Here is a 10,000-nt window from a genome sequence, read left to right as displayed (position 1 = left end):
TCTGCGTTGAGTACTATACTATGTTGGGTATTATATATGTGTTTGTTTTGAATATATATATATATATATATATATATATATATATATATATATATATATATATATATATATATATATATATATATATATATTTTCTTGTGTTCGAAAAACGAACGAAATCTCTTTTCCACATCTATAAATATATGTGTTTGTGTATGTGTATGTATGTATTATATATGTAGTTAATGTATGTATGTACGTATGTACGTATGTGATTGTCCCCCAACATCGTTTGACAACCTGTACTGATCTATTTATGTCACCTTAGCTTAGCGGTTCGGCAAGAACACAAATACAATAAGCACCAGACTTACAACAATGCATATAAATGCTGCAGTCCATTCATTCGTATCCAAATTCTTCAAATTGGTGTATAAACCCGGTGCACGATCTGATAACTGACACAAGGAAATGTTAACTATTTCTACGAATAATTATTTTTACAATTGTGGACGTTTTATCCAAGTGGAAAACCTCCAACGTTCGAAATATTGTCCACAAATATTCTTGTCGCTGAAAGAGAGGCTCAAATATAATGGACAGCTGATCTCTCTGACTTACAAGAGACTTTTTTGTCCTAAATATCTATATCAAGTCTATTCATTTATAGATTTATTTTCTATGTATGTGTGTATCTGTGTATCCTTCTACTTATTCGTCGAGATGTGGCTGTGTTTGTGTTTGCGTAAGAGCAGAAAGAGGGAATGGGGTGGAGGCGGGGGTTAAAATCGATAGCCAACTCAAGAATGTATTCTCAAATGGTGAGAGTGAAGCGTCTGACGTATGGTATTGTAAAAGTAAAGCATTGTAGTAGAAGGTAACGCTGTGTGGAGTGGGAAGAGAAGCCAATGTCGGAATTAAAAGATTCTTGAGTAGAATGGTTGAATTCGAATTGATAGGTAATTATGCTGAGAATCTGAAGAGGGGTACTTGTATAAGTATAGTGCAATGGAAGACATATACATATATACATATATATATATATATATATATATATATATATATATATATATATATATATATATATATATATATATATATATATATTCAAGCATACATGCAGTCCTCACTAACATATATTTGTATGATTGTTTCTACAATACATAGAATATAGTGTAAGTGTATACATACATATATACATATACATATGTGTAGGTATGTATGAATGTAAGCACACATGCGTATATAATGTGTATGTTTCAACGCAGAAATTTCGTTTATGGTATGTATGCGTACGAATGTGTGTATAAACATATTTACATATTAATATATGTATATATGTATTTGTATGCAAATTGAAGCCAAATCATGAGGTGGGAGAATTTCTAAATGTACTCATTGATTATCTCTATGCGCCTCGCTGCCTCCTTCCTGCTCTTTCTTCACATGTATATGTCTCTGTGTACGTGAATATGTGCGCAGGTGTGCGTATGTGTGTGTATGTGAGTGTACGTGTGTATCTGTGTTTGTGTGCTTACGTATGCCAAGCCATTCCTCATAGAGGCCTCCAGCACACAAATACTCTCTCAGATACTGCTTCATATCGGCAATACCACCAACCAATCTGAATAACGATTCTCTCTCTATCTCTCTCTCTCTCTCTCTCTTTCTCTGTCTCTCCCTCTCTGTCTGTCTGTCTGTCTCTCTCTCTCTCTCTCTCTCTCTCTCTCTCTCTCTCTCTCTCTCTCTCTCTCTTGGCCCCTGAATAGAGGCCTTAAAATGTCGAAATCACTGCAGTTACTGTAACTGTACTTCTTGAAAAAATTTCTATTAATGTGTCCGGTATGGTCCATAGCTTTATATGGGGGTGAAGTCTTCTATGGGCCTTCATTGACTTGCCCGTGAGTACGAATGCTGGAGTTATACTACTCAATATTTTCTGTATTAAAATAATACATATGAAGCAAATTTGCCAGATAAGGATCGCTACTATCAAATATTGAGTCAATCACTAAAATATCGAAATGTATAAATTAATGCCTCATTTTAAAAGCAACATATAATGTGAAATCGAAAGCCGAGAAAGCAAGTTATCGAAAAGAAATCTGTCGAGCAGTGTGTGAACAGAGGACGACTTCATCATTGCCGATATCATCCTCCAGAAAAACGATTATATGAAAGACAATTGGTAAGCATCTCAGATCGAATGACTGATGCATTATTCACTTTGTCAAAACCTTTAGCGTATTCTGCTCGAACGTGCAAGACGGGTACAGTGTTGCTGAGATCGTGGACTTATGGTTTGGTGATCAACAGGGTGGAGCACAACATGCATCCTTTGCACAACTGTTACAACTTGAAATGTAATATGCGTGAATGCAAGGGCCCAGAAAACTAAATCCAGCTGGCAATGGTACACTGCAACGCAGTACAACATGAATTAACCCTCGCTCTTTATTCAGACACAAATGTGACTGGAATTGCTCTTGCGATATGAGAAAGGATCAAATTCTATTCCTCCTGGGTGAGACATTTTTATCTTTCACCTGTTTTAGTCATTAGACTGCGGCCATGCTGGGGCACCTCCTCTGTAGCATTTGGAACTTACAAGGACAATCTTTCTAATCAATACCTGACCTTTCATTATAAGATTCCCTTCGAATGGGGCTGTTACTTTCTTCCTGCACTGGTCATAAACCACCTACAACTGACATATTACTCTAGAATGTAACTTAGCCACGAAACTCGAACGCTTAACACAAAGAACTGCCTCCCAGAGATTTTCATTTTCTCAAACATTTCCATAACGTTCGATGGTACACATAATTCCTTTAATTACCATACAATAATACAATACCCCGTAGAATAATTCAACAGAGATAGAACTGCAGAAATCTATGCTACCGGAATAAATTGGTTTGTTTCTAACGGCAACAGTTTGTGAATAGCAATAGTTAATATTTTGTGTAATAAAATTTATCCTGAACAGAGATATATAACTTTACATTTGAGGGCTAAAAAGCAGAATTAATTTTGAAACAGTTGTGTGTGTATGTTAGTGTCTGTGCCTGCGTTTATGTGTTTGTGTGTTTGTGTATATTCAATTTGTATCTACATTCATTATTAGAATTGCTGTAATGTTTTCATCCCTCGAATTTACGAATTCTAATCTGAATACTCGAAAAATGAAACCTATAATAATTATATTCCTAAATATATTCAGAATCAATATTAGTCTTGTTTTTATATATATACCTCCGCTAATAGTAATCAATTCTTTGTATTCTTTCTATTCTTCATTATATGAACACCATTTCAATAAAATCATAAAATATATATATTATGCATGAGTTGTATATATTTTCATTGAATATGCATGATGTTTGCCTTGATATATTGTCAGTTCATTCGGTTTGTATAATATATTTTATCAGTTATTCGAGAATATAAATCTTTATTTTTTTCCCAGAATCTCCAGAAACGCATCAGATTAAGATGCAGCAGATACGGTCTCTAACTTCCGTCGATCTTCAGATTTGCAGTTTCTGTCGTTGTTCGTAATTAAAACTCTCTTATATTTATATCACGGAAAAAATTATCATTATAAAAAGGCGGCGATCTGCCAGAATCGTTAGCACGCCGGGCAAAAACGCTTAGCGGCATTTCATCCATTCTTAGTTCAAATTCCGGCGAAGTCAAGTTTATCTTTAATCCTTTTGAGGTCGATAAAATATATTTTCAATCCATTGGAGGCCGATAAAATCGACTTAACCCATCTGCCTTAATTTTCTGGCCTTATGCCAAAACTCGACTCCGTTATTTTCTGGTTGATGGCGATTTCCGTTATGCTGTGTCTTCTACTTAAACCCTGGGCCGACCAGCGTATTTGAACGAATTTGAAAGACGGAAAGTGAGTGGAAGCCCGTCGTATATGTATATGTGTGAGTTTCTTCAGATCTCAGTGAGCCACCACCACCACCACCAACACCGTTTACGACCCCGTAATATACTTGTTCGGCAAAACGGATTTAAGAAATAAATACCGAGATAAATGTGTTCGATTCAGACCAGTGAATGCTGTGCCCCCCAGGATACTCCTGCAAGGCCACAGTCCAATGAATGAAACAAGTAAAAAAAATACCTAACAAAAAATTCCTATCCAATGTTTGTTTCAATATGAAATATGAAGGCATTTCAATGCAACACTAATTTCTGCAACACAAAGTTTGAACGGTGTGTGTACAGTTCTCTGGTTGACAATGATTTAAAAATATCAAAAGTTTGCCTTCAGCATGAATGGAACTAAATCCTATAAAACAATTATTTATAAGTTCTCGTTTTGACAGTTAAATTTGTTGAGAGCCTCTTTCGTGTAATTGTTAACGTGACTGTCAATATTTGACAGATACGTGGCTCGACTTTTGTCTACGTTTTATGTGTGAGGTCGTGCTAGTATATGTTTTACATTAATTTATATCATAAATAACTTAGTCGTTTACGTTATAGCTTCAATTTTCTCTATTACCTTTTAGCCTAACTTATTTTAATTTACTTCATTTATTTCTAGATAAATTTGCTTCAAATTTTACGTGTATTATTTGTTTGTGGTTGATCATAAAATTTTAATGGTTTTCGAAAAGTGCTGCAGAGTAAACTGTAATAAACGGGATGTAAAATCACAGGCATAATTTTGGTCGTGTGTGTGTGTATGTGTACGTGCGTGTGTGTGTGTGGTGGTGGGGGGGGTGTTAAACCAAGTACTGGGGAATCTGCTAGATTTTTAGTTACATGTTACCTTGTTTTATTACCCCTAATGAAAACGTTATGAAAATAAATAAGAATAGTTACTATCAAAATAATGGTTACAGATTTTGCCAGAAAACCAGCAATTCCGAGTGAGTGTGGAGGTGGGGAATTAATTACATTGATTCCAGTTCGCAACTCTGGTACTTATTTTCTCGATTCTCGAAGGATGAAAGTAAAGTCAACATCGGCAGAATTTGAACTCACAACGTAAAGACGGACGTAAAAACCGCTAAGCATTTTGTCCGATGCGATAAAAACTCTGTCAGCTGACCGCCTTCAGCAATGATAATAATAATAATAATAATAATAATAATAATAATAATAATAATAATAATAATAATAATAATAATAATAATAATAATGATGATGATGAAGATGATGATGATGATGATAATAATAATAATAATAATAATAATAATAATAATAATAATAATAATGACATCATGCAGAACCAGGCAGTGGTTCTAATGGCTTCTCAGCTTAGTTGATTGGCAGTGTATAATATTCTGTTCAATACCACATATTTGCTTGTCAGTTGCTTGACCTTAACCTGTTCAACATGTCCCTTAGTGACTGATGATATATGCATTTCTGATCATGAGCCAATGGACTGGGGGAGCATCATAGCCATGTGTTGAGAGTAATTCTTTGGGGGTTGGATAATTCACCTCTGGAAACATGGGTGTTTTGTTCATCATCCTTAAAGAAAATCATTTATACGATGTGGAGATTAATTTAATTCGTCCTTCGTCGAAAGCCGCCTGTTGTTAATGTCATGTTATTTGCATTTGTATATGTGTACCATTGCTCCGTTATTTTTCGTCCTCGTTTTCGTATACATTCGCTGCTTCTTCCAAGAAATCTAGTGCTCTTAGCTTAGATTTTCATTGGGGCTGGCCAGATTCAATCTGTCTCACGTATAACCAGCCGGAACTGAAAAGATAATCTGGACTTCGACTGTCGAAAGAAAACTCCGAATGACCCATCCGTGTTTTTTTTCTTGTGCCTTTTTGTATCATCTAACTGTCTAGATGTCTTGTTGTCGCCTGTTGAATTCTTGTCCCATAATCTAAATAATGTACATAATTCCTCATCTCTTAAATATAGAACTGTATTAAAAAGAGTAATCTACAGTCTTTCAATTCGGCGCTGCACAATTAAATAAGCATCGGTAGCTATACCGAAACAAAATATTCCGTATTGTTTCCGTGCGAGACATATTGATCAACTCCGATTTCTTATTTCAGTTATCTGTTGCTCGAATGCTTATCTATTTTTTCTCACTTTTGCAAATGATTTAAGGAAGTTCAATTTACGCCAACCAATTTTTAAAATGACACAAAACCGATTCCTGCAAACACCGCACATTTCTCTACAATAATGTAAAGCTTATTATGTCTGTTTATGGACGCGCTCTTAAAACTGAGAATGACATTATGATATAGAATCTAGCAGTTTATGTTACTCTGAGGCCTATGCCATTATCTTCATAATTTACAGTTTAGTTGAGGTTATATTACGTAAGTAACAATACCGTATACTTTCATAATTGTAGTTTCATCGGTTTTGATAAAAACTGTTTGCATCAATAGTCTATCGCTCTCCGGATTAAATTATCTATTTTGTAGCGCTTGCTGTATGTGGGAAACCGTGACCGTAGGTATACAGCAAAAGCTGTCTTTTAAAATCAAATTGCTGAACGAGTTTCTATGTCATTGGTTTGAAAATATGTCACAACGAAAGCAGTTTTAGAAATGGGAAAACGTCCACTACATCGGCTCTAGTGTTTGACTGGCATTTAATATATCGACGGGGTATGTAATTCGGCGGGATGACGTAAACGACACGGAAAGGTACAAAAGGCCTAATTACAATTACAGCCGTCTATTGCCGGTAAAGGTTTTAGCTGCCAATTCTGTGCAAGACATTGTAGATCTTTAGCTGGGCTAAAATGTCACGATAACAGTTAAGCCTCGTGCCACGGCCATACACGATAACGGGGGGCAGCCATCATGTATGTATGTATGTATGTATGACATTGTTAAGTTTTATTTCAATAATCCTTGACAATAGAGACAGAGTCGGTTTCCAGGGATCTTTCATTGGAATTTCAACATCAACAACGGGGTATTTTTGTATGTATGTATGTATGTATGTATGTATGTATGCATGTATACATGTATGTGTATATGTGCATAACGCCCCTTGTTATGAAACAACATATACACCTCGATACGTATATTTTAACTGTTTAGTTTAGACGATAACAGTGTATAGTCATAGCATGGAGTATTACATAAAAAATTACATAATTCATAAACGTATAACGATACACATCGGGACTCGTTTCCACCACCTTGTCCCATTTGATCGGAAGGTTGTTCCTTCCCACCTGCCACGTCAGTTATCTGCATTATGAAAAAATGAATGCGTGTGTGTGTTTGTGTGTGTCTGTGTGTACCTGGTGAGTATAGATTCATGATGAATCTCTCAAAAGTGATGAAAGCGCTTAATAAATAATTGTTCTAAAAAAATCTCACTTTCTTACTATATAAAACAGGCATACTGCTTCATACATACATACACACACATATTTATATATATATATATATATATATATATATATATATATATATATATATATACATATATATATATATATATATATATATATATATATATATATATATATATATATATATATATATATATATATATATATATATATATATATATATATATATATATATATATACATATATATATATATACATATATATATATATATTTCTAATATGTGTGATTGTGTGCGCGCAGCGTGTATGGTAATGTATATATACATATATATATATATATATATATATATATATATATATATATATATATATATATATATATATATATATATATATTAATTACAACATAGTATAGAAATTTATTGTACGCCCACGTATTCTTTATTGGATAATTAAATATTTAAGAATTTAATTAGGAACATAAAAAAGAAAACAGAAAATCACAAATTATAATTGAATAATGATAAGAAAATTGTTTGAATATTTCAACACAAGTGGAAAATCTAAGACAAAGTGATATTTGTTTTTCTCTTTGTTTACTTAGCTTGTCTGATGTATTTATTCGTTTACACATTTTTGCTTTACACTTCAGTGTACAAGTTTTCTTTGAAGTATTTTTTTTAATAATATAAAACAATTCAAATACCAGATAAGTAAATACATATAAAAACAAAATAAGACACACGAGAATATAATTGAATAAAGAATATTGTTTTTGTTTCTTTTGTATTGTTTCTTTCTCATTATAGTGCTTCTCATTGTGTATAATTACATTAATACTATTATATATATACACATGCACACACACATATATATATATACGCGCGTACATACACGTAGGCACATATAGGTAATCATGTATATATATATATATATATATATATATATATATATATATATATATATGTATGTATATATATATATATATATATATATATATATATATATATATATATATATATATATATATATATATATATATATATATATATATGCATGTCTATATGTATATATATATATAAATATGAATACATATATATGTTTATGTATATATATATTTATATATATGTTTATATATATATATATATATATATATATATATATATATATATATATATATATATATATATATATATATATATATATATATATATACATATATAGGTTTATAAATATATTTATATACATATATACATATATATATGGTTATATATATGTTTATATATATATATATATATATATATATATATATATATATATGTATGTATATATAATGTATATATGTATATGTGTATATATATATGTGCGTGTGTGGGGTGTATATATATATATATATATATATATATATATATATATATATGCAGATACTTATATATCAATATATTTATGTATATATTTATACATACATATATATTTATTTATATATATATATATGTGTTGATCTATGTGTATTTAAATGTATACATACATACCTATAATTAAATAATTTGTTGATTTCTACAATTCATCGATATCACCAAAAATTGTCAATTTAAGAACAAAAAGTTGGAATCTAATTTTTTGGATACAAATTGTAATAACTTTACTGATGCGAATGTATCTCCATATTCAGCATATTATTTCGATTTTATCCATCATTTCTTTACATTATGATATATATTCTGTTTTATTTTGTTTCGTGTTTTTTTTTTTCGTTTTTATTATTTTATTTTACGTACGAATGATTATTTTGTGTTAGTTAAACATTAATAATGAAAATGACAACACATTTTTCTATTATATATTATAAATTCGTATAATATGATATAGCGTAAATAAGTTATTTCACAATATCTCTGCTTACAATTCTGCTCTACGAGTACCCATATACATGATGGAAGCCATTCCAAATTTGGCCGTAGCTTTGATAGGGCACATTAAACGCTAGCTTATCCGATATACCTCCGAGCACAGGGCTCCAAAACTAAATATATCAAAGGATTGAGAACATTTCCACTGCACTTAAACCAAATTCCAATCAAGTTTTTTAAACACCCCTCGAAGAAGTTCACCTTCGTTTCTTTGTTTCGTTTAAAGAGAAAAAGGAACGCTTGTAAGCTACGTGTAACTCCCCAGTTAAACTTATAACAGTTAATGAGCATAGCAAATCAAATTCGACTAAAAATATTCATTCTAAATATGCCAATTGTGTGTGAAAAAGTACTGTCGGAACTCATTTGCCCTTTGCGTGAGAATAACCCAAGGTCATGTGCGTTGTGTTACTTCCTGTTTCGTATATTTCGGACAGCTTTTGTGTTGCTCTCAATGGTTTGTTGTTCTATATTTAATAATGCTAGATATCTTTATATTTACGGATGCATTTTTTTATTTTTACGTGCGTTTGCGCTTCTTCTAGTTTTGTCTTTTGGCCAATGTATTATCAGCAACTCTTGCAGATCATATGGCAGACACATGGAGCTATTGTTGCTGCTGCTGCTGCTGCTACTACTACTACTACTACTACTACTACTACTACTACTACTACTACTACTACTAATAATAATAATAATAATAATAATAATAATAATAATAATAATACAGCTGCTTCTATGCTACTCATGCAGGTGCATCTGTTAGTACTACCGCTGCTGCGATTACTA

This window comes from Octopus bimaculoides, chromosome 23, assembly GCF_046866305.1.
Source record: "Octopus bimaculoides isolate indiv1 chromosome 23, ASM4686630v1, whole genome shotgun sequence".
Classification (NCBI taxonomy): Eukaryota; Metazoa; Mollusca; class Cephalopoda; order Octopoda; family Octopodidae; genus Octopus; species Octopus bimaculoides.
Note: the sequence above shows the minus strand (reverse complement) of the source record.